This window comes from Lutra lutra, chromosome 1, assembly GCF_902655055.1.
Source record: "Lutra lutra chromosome 1, mLutLut1.2, whole genome shotgun sequence".
In the NCBI taxonomy this organism is placed as follows: domain Eukaryota; kingdom Metazoa; phylum Chordata; class Mammalia; order Carnivora; family Mustelidae; genus Lutra; species Lutra lutra.
In genome coordinates this window covers 181,434,721-181,447,302 of record NC_062278.1, presented here as the reverse complement: position 1 = coordinate 181,447,302, position 12,582 = coordinate 181,434,721, and the positions used below count along the sequence as shown (strand labels likewise).

At 41.7% G+C, this 12,582-nt stretch overlaps 1 protein-coding gene and 1 pseudogene across 1 annotated transcript in view; both read right to left on the bottom strand.

The window, feature by feature from the left end:
* CNTN3 (contactin 3) overlaps nucleotides 1-728 on the bottom strand; it is a 353,501-nt gene extending 352,773 nt beyond the window's left edge. Inside the window, exon 1 of the mRNA XM_047746701.1 lies at nucleotides 566-728. The gene's annotated coding sequence lies outside the window, so the exon portion shown is untranslated. The remainder of the gene's footprint in view (nucleotides 1-565) is intronic.
* Nucleotides 729-12,030: 11,302 nt separating this feature from the next.
* LOC125088934 (small nuclear ribonucleoprotein G-like) lies at nucleotides 12,031-12,255 on the bottom strand (annotated as a pseudogene).
* Nucleotides 12,256-12,582: the final 327 nt, after the last annotated feature.

The window sequence follows — 12,582 nt, the reverse complement described above, 5'->3', positions numbered from 1 at the left end:
AGAAAAAAAACCTGACAAATAAACGCAGCAGAACCTGTCCAAGGCTGCAGATTTGAAAGTGGAAAGAGAAGAGAATGCAGCTGGGAAAACTTGATCCCTAATCGAAGAATCCTCTGCCCTGGTTTTCTCAGAGCAGGGGACCAGGGAGGGGTTTCTGTCAAAAGGCTACCCAATCCCCCCCGCCCCCCGTCCCCTACACCATGAAGGTAGGATTCATCTTCAGCACTCTTGCGGTTCACAACTTTCTTTTTTTCCAACTTCACTAGCCAAATCCGCTGCGCGAAGGGCTGGCCAGAGGGACCCACCTCGCATTTCCCCACGCTGGAGGTGGGGATGCAAAGTCTTCCGAGTCTGAAAACCAATCCTCGCCCAAGAAGGAAAAAATATCTCCCCAGAGCACATCTGCTGCGAGACGCATTTTTTTATTCTCGACCCGTCGGGTGCACATCCCCGCAAACAAACTTTAGGGCTCGGAGCCTTGAAGCCAGTGCGTAAAGTTTGCCCGGGCAGGTGGCTCGTCTCAGTGCCCCGAGCCCGCGCGAGGAGCCGGGCATCCCTGACTTACCTGGTTCCTGCAGCTCACAAGACGCCCGCTCTGCCTGCCCGCTCGCCCGCCCGCCGGCCGCGGTTCTCCCGCGCCTGGGGGGCCGCCACGCGCGCCCGTGAGAGCCGCCGCCGCAGCGCTCCGGTCCGCGCCGTTCCTAGCCGAGTCCGCGGCGCCCGCCCGCCGCCGCCGCCGCTACCGCCGCGCGCCAGGCTGCTGTGGCTGCCGCCGGCACCAAGCGAGCGCTGCCTGCGCCTCTGCCGCCCAGGCTCCGGCTCCAGCGCGGGCACTAGAGGGAGGGGAGTGGGGGCGGGAGGGAGGGGCGGGGAGCGCGGCGGAGCAGCCAACGGGGTCCCGCGCCTCGCGCCGGCGGCGGCTCCCCCCCGCCCCCGCGTCTCCGCGGCGTCCGGGAGCCCGCGCAGCCCTGCGCTCTGCCGCGTGCGCCCACGTGTGTCCGGCCTCCGCAGGGCCCTGGGCGGCGGCGCGGGATGGGACGGCGGTCAGCGTGTCACCGCTTGGTGGCCTCATGTGCGTGCAGCTGGGGCCCGGGGAGCACGGGGTTAAAGGTAGGAATTCCACTTCTAGGAAAGCCTCCTGCAGCTGCGCTCCCACAAGTGTGCAGAGATTGCCAATTTAATATTAAAGCGGATAATTATTAAAGGTTTGCTATGTACCAGGTAGTGGACTGCGCAATTTAAGGGAATTAGTTCATGGCGTCCCCAGAGCAACCCTGAATCTATTATTATTCCCTGAATTAATGATGAGGAAATTAATTTGCCTAAGGCCTCAATGAGTCAGTTATAAGAATAATCACAATTGTATTCTGACAAGGACCCTGTGAGGTACGTCTTATTTTATTTGACTGTGTCTGTGCAAGCAATGGTTGGTTGGAGAACCTGGACTTTGAGTGAAAGCCTGTTGAAGTCTAAGCCTTTGTTTTGAATAGCTAGGCTGGACTTACTTCTAGTACTGGACAAAGATTGTTCAGTGAGCTTTACACGTAATTGAAAAACAATTGAAAACAACCTAACTGTCCATTATTTAGAGAGTTTAATTAAAATATAGTGGAATGCATTGGAATATAATGCAGCAGCTTTAGAGAGGAAGGTACATTTATTACCAGTGGCATGGAATGACCTTCGGGAAGTATATTGTTAGGAGAAAAGTTGGTTCAGGAAAGATATTTGCAGTTTTTGTGCTTGTATGCATGTCTATGCATGCATATTTATGCATTCACAGTTTCTAGAAGGATGTCCTAGGATTCTGTTAACAATACTCCTTGTGAGTAAGACTGTAATTGGAGCCAAATCTTATAATTCTTTGACATTGTTTTAAAAAGTTAGCACAAGTTTACTTTCCCTTTATGGTAGAAACAAAATCTGTCATGTTTGTTTAATTGGGCTTAATAAGTTCACAGCTCTGTCTCCTCTTCTCTCCCTGTGATTCCTTCTGTCAGGGACAAAATTCATCATCAAGGGCAGCACCCTGGGGAGTGGGGAACTGAGAGGGGGTTTAAGGGAAATAGCTGTTTTGGCTGCTCTTTCTCATTCCTGCTCATTTCCCCCCAAAATAAGTATCCTTAACAAGGCCACTGCAATTCAGAAAAGAATTTGAATTGTTGAGAAAACTCTCAGTAAGGGAACTTAAAAGATGAGAGGCAGAGCCTAGGTGCTGAAGGTGCAGAGCAGTGTTCCCTACAATAAACCCAGCAAGCAGGGCACTTCTCTTCTCGCTGTCCTTCTCGCTGGTAGGCAGAAACTGTGTCAAAGGCTTGAGCAAAGCAGGGTTTACCCCAGAACTACTTGAACAATGATGCTGTCTCTCCCCATGAGTACACAGCGGGGACCTGGGATGCACTGGGTAACTTTCTCTGATGTTGGTCACTTTTATCCCATCTCTCACTTTATCAGGAAACATTTCTTCCCTGTAAGAGTAATAGCTGAATTACCACCACCAACAAAAGCTGGCTTTTTATGTTTGAAAAGGGGGGAGGCAAGGATAGATAGAACATGCTACTATAAATAAAATAATGTGCTTTTCCCATCAGAATTAGATTGCAGTAAATTTGCACTTAAAGTCTTAAAGTCTCTCTACTTAGGAAAAGAAGAAAAAAAAATAGAACAGGTATGGAAAGGTTGTTTATGGTCTTTTCAGTTGTTATTGGTTACTGTAAATAATCTTTTTGCTTGCAATCTGGGAACATGTTGGCAAACCCCCTGAGTGTGACAAAATGTTTTATTGAGTAGAACTGGTGTATTCTGGAAGGAACTGAGAAAATTTTACATGCAAATTATGCTCATGCCTGGCACCTAGCAGGTGCAATTACTGCCATGCCCACATCCATCAAAAGGAGTGCTTCTTCTCTTAATATTTTCAAGTTGATGTCTCATAATGCATTTTCCTTCTAATACATACATATATACCCTGTCTAGTGGGAAAGGAAAGCGCATTTTCATCAGGGAGGGAGAGGTGGCTCCAGGCAGCAAAATGACAGGGAGAAAGACAAGAAAGGAGCTTCCTACGTTCGAGAAAAATCTAAACCTGAACCCCTCACCACCCTCTCCAAATAATTAGTCATTTCCAAACTCAGATTATATTGCCTGTGCTGGTGAAAACTGATTAGTACTGGAAAGGGATTTAATGGACTTTCTAATCTATGGTTGCAGCAGAAGCCGGGGGAGGGGCGTCTTAAATTTGTAGGAGTCATGATGAACATTTAGTGTGAGCCATAGTTTCATAGGCAGAACAGGTAAGAGGTGTATAAATATATGTATTTAGAGAGATATGCATCATTTTATTTCCTCCCTCTGCTCAAAATGTAAAGCATAATGTGAGTCAACTGAAAACCTGATATTTACCAAAAGTTGATACACAAGAGCAGGTTTAAATAAAATTCCCATCCAATTTCTGGGCCGGAAGCCCAGGAAATTAAAAAAAAAAAAAATTAAAGGCACATGTGGGTCTTCTCAGTGTGAATGCCGGATGGAGTTTTTATTGAATTTGGCCTCAACTGATTGTAGCATTATAAGCAATTCTGCAGTTACGTTTCAGCAGCCATTTAGATGGCAAATCCTTTTTTTAGGGTATTATAACTAAGAATAATAACTTCCTTTTTATATGGCACCTTTTATATCAAAGCACTTTAAAGTGTGAGATCATCTTCCCATTATTAAGATACCCCATCTGTGTTGGAATATAGAAGCTATTTCATGCCACTGACACCACAGAACAGTTATTTGTTTGCCTGTTTATTGTGTAGCAAAAGGAAATGAAGGAGAGTATCTGCTAAACCTACCACCTGATATTCTTAGGTAAAAATATAAATTGGAATGTAGCCAAGTTACCAAAACATACCTAGGTGGAGTCTTTTAGTTTCTTTTTTTTTTTTTTTTAAGATTTTATTTATTTATTTGACAGAGAGAAATCACAAGTAGGCAGAGAGGCAGGCAGAGAGAGAGGAGTAAACAGGCTTCCTGCTGAGCAGAAAGCCGGATGTGGGGCTCGAACCCAGGACCTGGGATCATGACCTGAGCCGAAGGCAGCGGCTTCACCCACTGAGCCACCCAGGCGCCCCTTAGTCTTTTAGTTTCTATAGGTGGAAAGAGAGGTCCGATGGACACTGCCATGTTACGGTTCCAAAGTTCTAGCTCATATCTAGATGTAAAGATCATATTGCTGAGTATACAGAACTGTCATCTCTAGTGCTGGGGAGGGGAGTTTCTGGGGGTTCTTTGGGTCAAACTACAAAGTAATAATCCACTGTCAGAATCCAAACTGGAGGGCGCCTGGGTGCCTCAGTGTGTTAAAACCTCTGCTTTCAGCTCAGGTCATGATCTCAGAGTCCTGGGATGGAGCCCCGAATTGGGCTCTCTGCTCAGCAGGGAGCCTGCTTCCCTTCCTCTCTCTCTGCCTGCCTCTGCCTACTTGTGATCTCTGTCTGTCAAATAAATAAATAAAATCTTAAAAAAAAATTCAAACTGGAGTAAAAATAAGACGGCTGCAATAACTGGATAATATAGGCATAAATCTTTTCATGAAACATTCACCTTAAATGTCTGATTACCTAGTGAATATCCTTATTCAAGCAAGTTCTCCACTTTGCTGGTGAGAGGGTCAAACTGGAGGATTCTGGAAACTTGAATGCATGTAAAATGCTTAGCACTGTGCCTGGGATTTAGCTCTGAATACTAATCAAATATAACGAATTCAGGTGCCTACTCATTTGTTTTCTCCTCTGAAGAAGTTTGCCGAACTTCCCATCTACAGTGGCTCTGCTGTCATTCTCTCTACTTCACAGAACATATCCCTATGTGACATTTTTTTTTAACATCTGTTTTGTATTGCCGGAATCCCTCAGTAGAATGAAAGCTTCACGAAAGTAGGGACTTTGTTTTGTTTACTGCTGCATTCACGGCCCCCAGCACGTACCTGACATACACATGATAGGTGTGCCATAAATGTTTAATGATTAAAAGAGTTTCCAGTGTGCCCCACACTGTATTAACTGCTTATACACAGTACTTTGCAACCCTCACAACAACCCCATGAGGTACCTACTGTTTTAACACCTTTTTACAGAGGAAGGCACTAGAACAGAAAAGCGAAGTCATGTTTCTGGAAGCTCTCCCTTCAAAGGTTACACCAGGTATAAGTAGCAGGGCTCGGCTCTGAATCCAGGATTTCAACACCAGACTGTTCTCCGTACATCCGTATAAGTTGAAGTGGATTTTGTTGTGCATCTTTTCCAGCACTTCTAAAACGTAAACAACGCCTGTTACCGGAGATCTGATTAAACTGCAGATTCTCACTGAGCAGGTCTGGGGTAAGCCCCAAAACTACGCATTTCTCCCAAGCTTTTGGGAAGTTACCCATGCTGCTGGTCCATAGTCCGGACTTTCAAGAACTAGGATATGGTCCCTATCTTTCATGCTAACATATAAGCCAGCTGGCACATTCCAAACTTTAGGGATATAAATTAATGGAAGTTTAAACCAGTAACGGAATTATTTAGTTATGAAATCATAGAATTCAACTTAGATATATCTCTTCTAGGTTTATAGTGACTAGTCCAGAGGACAAGCTCAATAAATATTAATTTCTTTTTTTTTTTAAAGATTTTATTTGTTTATTTGACAGAGAGAGATCACAAGTAGACAGAGAGGCAGGCAGAGAGAGAGAGAGAGGGAAGCAGGCTCCCTGCTGAGCAGAGAGCCCGATGTGGGACTCGATCCCAGGACCCTGAGATCATGACCTGAGCTGAAGGCAGCGGCTTAACCCACTGAGCCACCCAGGTGCCCCAATATTAATTTCTTAGAAGAAGAAACTGGGGTACGTAAAGATGATGGAACTTTCCCCAGTTCATAGATGGTATTGCTGAGAACATCTGACAGCTGCCCTCTTCTCTTTTTGATCAGAAAGCTCTAGCTCCTCTCAATCAGTTTTTTAAAGGTAGATTTTATGGAAATTTGAAGTGGCAACAGAATTGACAAGGTTAAGAGTTGGTAAAGAAGGTGCATACAAATGTAGCTAGCAGTTAACACTTTGGTAGGGGATGAGGTTGTTGCAAAATGAAGAAATGAGGCCATTTGAAGTTCATGGCTCTTAAATTGAAAACCTATTACATAGCACCCTAAAAATTACTACACATACAGACCCTTCCCCCAATGTATGTGACCATACACAAGAAGTTTAGGTTTCTAATTTAATAACTTTATATGTGTTCTTCTTTTTGCCCAAATATAAATGAGAACTACACTGTCTTCTCCATTTAAATATAATATTTTAAAGAAGAAATTATTAAAAATATGAACTTTGTACAAAGTGATTTGTCTTTCATTATTTCATTATTTTTTTTTAACTACGGGTTTCAATCATTATTTTATCAGTCTATCTAAAATGATTTCCCCAAGAGTGCCAACATTTCTTGGAATAAAGTTTTTTTTCCATATGCTAAAATACAGAAAATAATCTGTATATACTTATATTTTAATTCTGTTCCTATTATTATGATACTAACTTTTTGACAGTAGTAAAATTATTGACATTAAAAGTGGCCTTTTAACATATCTTCACTGATATGTTGTGATAAAGAAATTTTCTAAACTTGAGGCAAAAAAAAGTTCTTCACAAGGGAGTTTGAGAAAGAAAAACAGAATGTGTCTTTATGAATAAAGGATGGCTAGTATTTTTAAGTGTATTTATATGAGGTGTAAGAATGAAATTAGGATTCTTGTAGTTACATGTAACAAATTACCATGGACTATGTGGCTTAAACAACAAACATTTATTCTTCACGCTTCTGGAGACTTGGAGTCTGAGGTCAATGCACCAGCATCTTGGGCTGTGGTGAAGGTCCTCTTCATGGCTTAATGATGTCCTCTTGTATCTTGACAGGGGAGAGAGACAGAGAGAACACAAGAGACCAAGCAGGCTCTCTGGTCTCTTCATATAAGGGCAGTAATCCCTAAGTTCCGTAGGGCTCCACCCAACTTAAGCACCACTCAAAGACTCCACCCCTCTATACCATCTCATTGAGGGTTAGAAGTTCAACATATGACGTCTGTGGGAGGGCACAAACATTCAGTCCATAACAAGAATACAAAGTAGGTTGAGATAAATACTATGTTAGATAGAAAACATTGTATAGCCAACCAAGAGACAAGCAAGAAGTTTATGATGATTTAGTTGCTATCATCAGATCCTTATAAGCCTACAGCGTTGTGTGAAATAGTATTGACAACATTTCTAGGCATCTATATCAAGTGGGTTTTTCAGGATCTGAAAAAGGGAACAAAAAAAGTTTTTATATTTCAGCCCAGTTTACCCCCATTGCAATGCCTTTTCTTTAATAACTTGGTGTGGCATTAATAAGAGTAACAATAGGTATAAAACAACACAGAGTGATCAAGTCTGTCATCATTGTAGATATCTCACCATGGCTACTTGATCTATAAAAGTAAGCTTTGGCTCCATTATTTGCTAATCGCTGAGAGTGTATAATGAGGGAAGAGTAACTTCCATACTTAGTCACAGCTAGTCAAACACAGTAAACCCTTTTCTTCTCCCAGAAGTCAGTGGAAGAGCAGCTGATTTCTACGGTTTTAATGACTACCTTGGGACCACTCACATGACCCAACACCCCGCATACCTGAAAATGTTCATGGAAAGAATACCCATCAAGTGGTAAGTTTCTAAAATTCTTTTTGATTATGTGCCACTCATTTTGATCACCTACATTTGATATTTTTTTCATTTTTTTGTCAAAATGATTAAAGGAAAAGAGATTTTTCTCATTGAAACATATACTTCATTATGCTAAAATATCCTTCCAAGAAACTAAAACCAGAATCCTTTAGCCTGTTGGTTCTGAAACTTTTGCTGCACATTTGAATTAGTTGGGGCGGTCGGGGCAGTGGGGGGGGGCTTTAAAAATCTAGATGCCCTGGTTGTACCTCATTCTCATTAGTTTGGAATCTCTGGTGTGTAATACCCAGATGTCAGTTTTTTGGTTTTTTTTTTGTTTTGTTTTCACCGCCCTTATGATTCAGCTGGGCTGCAAAGTTTGAGAAGCATCGTGGGTTAAGTTTTGCCCCCCAAGAAAGCTATGTTGAAGTTGTTCCTCACCACCCCTAACCTATGAACATGACCTTATTTGGACATAGGGTCTTTGCACATGTAATTAAATTAAGATGAGGTCTTACTGGATTCAAGTCAACCCTAATCCAGTGACTGGTACGTTTTTATAGGGAGGGGAATTTGGATACAGACACATAGAGAGAGGGGTATGCCACGTGAACGCATAGAGACAGACAGGCACAGAGGGAAGGTGACCATGTGCAGATGGAGACATCATGGCGGGGCCGGGAGGAGGATGGCAAGTCAGAAAGCACCGAGGATTTCCAGATACCACCACAAGTTAGAAGAGTGTCATGGATCAAACTTTGCTTCTGAGCCACCAAGAAGGAACTGCCCCTGCTGATACCTTGATTTTGGACATCTGGCTTCCTGAACTGTGAGCAAATGTTTCTGTTATTTAAGCTACAGAGTTTGTAGTGACGTGTTACAGCAGCCCTAGCAGACAAATACAGCACTTAGTCAATCCAAGGACAAGGCTGGCTTGCAGTATTTGATTCCTCCTTTTATCTCCTTTAGTCATCAAGTCGAATTGGTGGGTGGGTTCTAAATTAATGGTCATCTTCACGGAGTGTGCCAGAGTAAATATGTTTCCTCCTTTCTCCGGCTTCATGCCCTGCCACTGCCATTAAGCCAGGGAGAAAAATTCAAAGCACTTATTTTGCTGAAACATTTCTTTGGGTCATTATAGTGTTAGGTATTAGATTTTGCCATTTGCTATTCCAAGCATTTGCTTGCTTCCACACTTTCTATCATGGTCCATAAAATACTGTGTGACTCACATTATTCTAATATTTTTTTCTGCTAACCAACTCCAGTTGCTGCAGGATGTAGTCAATATAAACATAATCATAACATAATTTTTAAGGTTGAAAACCGTGAAAAAGAGGTAGCTTTCTTATTCTTGAATCTTTTGGCCGTATAGTAAGTTCCCCAAAATATTGTCCCATAAAACCATCTCTTCTGTTGTTTCTTCACTTATTATGAAATGATCCTACAAAGCATCCTATTTAAAGATGAGACTGAAGGAGGAGCGCCTGGGTGGCTCAGTGGGTTAAAGATGAGACAGAAGGAGAGTTTAAATGACTCTTAATCATCTTCAGACTCTTATCACAGTTTTCCACAGTCACTGGAAGATGGGTGTAGGCATATGATTTGGTCATGGATGCCAACCACCTAGTTATCAAAAGCATGTCTCTTCCTGATCAACCATTGTAGGTAACTGAGTCATCATGACATGAGATGATATTCTTTCTGAGATGCCAGTCTAGAAAGTTCATAAACTAGAAGCCCCAGTAGGACTCCTACATATCTGACACACTAGCCAACAGAGACTACAGCTACAAATGCAGGTGTGCAAGTATAAAACCATCAGGAGAGTTATCAGGCAAGATGTTATTTGACAGTTAAAAACACAAGGTAATGGGGTGCCTGGGTGGCTCAGTGGGTTAAGCCACTGCCTTCGGCTCAGGTCATGATCTCAGGGTCCTGGGATCGAGTCCCGCATCGGGCTCTCTGCTCGGCAGGGAGCCTGCTTCCCTCTCTCTCTCTGTCTGTCTACTTGTGATCTCTCTCTCTGTCAAATAAATAAAATCTTAAAAAAAAAAAAAACAAGGTAATAATAATGCATTTTATGTTAATAAAAAATTAAAAAATTATTTAAAAAACCCCAAGGTAAAAAAAACTTACATTGTGAGTCCCATGTATGAAACACCATTGGTGGAAATACCATTCTAACTTCTCTTATCAAAGATTGCTAGTTCCTGGGGCGCCTGGGTGGCTCAGTGGGTTAAAGCCTCTGCATTCGGCTCAGGTCATGATCCCAGGGTCCTAGGATCAAGCCCCACATCGGGCTGTCTGCTCAGCAGGGAGCCTGCTTCTTCCTCTCTCTCTGCCTGCCTCTCCCCCTACTTGTGATCTCTGCCTGTCAAATAAATAAATAAAATCTTAAAAAAAAAAATTGTGAGTTCGTTGAAATAAGCATTACTAGTATTTTGGTTCATTCTGTTTTGACCATCAGGCAAATAAATACCACTGGGGCTATTTCTGGCTTTTACGTTCTTAGGATCCTCAGCAGGGAAAACACACATAAGAAAAGCAAGTGGAGGGTCAGAATAATATTACTCAGGTGATTGCAGAGGGAAGAAAGATGTCTTGCTCTTTGAGAGCCAAAGTATTTTATTCATAACTAATGGCTGACTATGTGGTTTGTGGCTCCAAGTATAAAACGAAAATGTGAGACCATTTGTTCAAAACAAAGGGAAAAGGTGTGTGGTGTATAAATAAAGCTTTTTCCTTTCTCCCATTATTTGTCTCCCTTGAGTTGTCATGATGTTTTTTATTTGCTATTTAATGTCATTCGAAGGAGAATTTAAAATGTTAATTTTTAGCATGAAGTTTACCACGCGTCTTTATGTTATACGGTGCCAACTTTAAATGCAAATACAAAAGCATTTAGCTTAAAGGTGGAATCACCAAAATTACAGTTTGTATTTTGTAGTTTCTACATGTGTAGGTATATTGTGCTTTTCAGAACGATGGAAATGCTGGACAAAATGAATTCAGCTGTTGTTATTTAATCTGATATACATGCATTTTGCCAATACTTTCTGGTTTTGGCTTATTGATGAATAAGGAAGGATTGAAGGGGAAAGGAAGTGTGGGTTGCCCTGTCTTTCACTCTACTCTGATGTCATAATTTTGACGTTTGTGGTTGGCTAGTAATTGGAATTGTAGTAATTGCTAGTAACTGTGGTTGGAAGTAGTAACATAGAAGAAAAGACTGAGTAAGGTTCTTTGGTCATTAGTATTTCTGAGAATGCCATTGTTCTCTTTCTGCATTTGGGGCAAATTCTAATTACAATGGAAGATACGGCCTCTCAGGGCTGTTAGCACCTTGCTTACTCAGTTGTAGATGTAGTCAGCTTCCTTTCTACTCAGTTTGGGTCTTACTGAAGTCTGTGTGGATGGTGCTTTGAGAACTCTTGGTGAATGGTGCATGTCCAACACACAGACTGCACTTCTAGCCTCTGCTCAAACACATGCCCTTTTGTCCAGTGGATTTCACTTACAGAACTCAAGTTCAAAGATAAAATTACTGAAGATTTCTAGACAGCCACAGCATAGCATTAGACAAAAAAGAGGACAACTGCATAGGTAATGCCAGCATGAGGCCGCCCTGGGCAAAGCCAACATAAGCCTATAATTACAATTTTCAACTTTAACTCTGACTTTTTATTACCATATGATGTCCTGGATTTATGTGCAGGTTTTGAGGTCACAGCTAAGGACTTTCAATCTAGGAAGTTACTTGAGGTATATTAAAAAGGTAGGTTTTTTTGGTTTTTTGTTTTGTTTTTTTGCTATTCTATCCTAATTTTGATTCAGTAAAAACTGACTTTTTTTCTCACCTGAAATAGTAAGCGTGGTGTCCATGAGTTGGTTTTCATATTTTTCCTCTGTCAGTGTCCTTTTCTTTTTCCTGAACCATGTTGTACATTTGGTATTAGGAAGGACTCACAATCTATATTCTGGATCCCCAAAGTTATCTAACAAGCCACAGGCAATTAATATTTACTGGAGAGCAATATAATTTTACATGCAGTCACACCCTTCCTCTTCTGCAAAAATTTATATGCACTTAGTTATTTTTTTTCAGTTAGTGTAGTCATTTATTGTGGTATCTTTCTTAGGGAACACTTTTTTTTTTTTTTAACTGTTATACAAGTTTATTTAAAAGTCCAACATGAAAATGCACATGACCTAATTTTTATATTATAGTAGAAGAGGTACTCTCAAGAGGGAACATGTGGAAGCAGTTGATTTCTTCTGATGAACACACCCATTGTTTATACTCATTCCAAGGCTTCTAACATGATGACATTATTTCCTCGTGTTACCACCATTCCAGTATTGTTCTGTTGCCCACTAGTTGCCATCTCCACACATTCATCTATCTCAATATTCATAAGCGGATCAAACCCCCACAATAGTCCTTGGACATGTCAACCACCATTTGATTTCAAGGATAATTTCTTGTCCATAAATTTTTCCAACTCTGGAGGGTGAGCTTTGCTCATGGTGTCTAGTTGGCAAGCGCAAAGTTGCCTCCAGGCAACAACTTTTATACCACAGCTTTAAAAAGTGACCTTAAGGTACGTAGCCACTTGGCTTTGTGATTCATTCATAGTTCCTTTCAGGTGAAATCTGCCTGTTGTCCATTGTTCCCCTACTTTTCCCATCACTCCCTTTTAGGGCTTTCCTGCATTTGAAATTTAGATCATTAACTTTAAGTAAGAAATGGCAGAATCTCAAAACTGGCATACATTACAAGAAAGCAGCCTGGGGGCTACACATACTCTTCCAAATTTTAATACTCCCAGGTGCTTTTTTTATTGAAAACACTG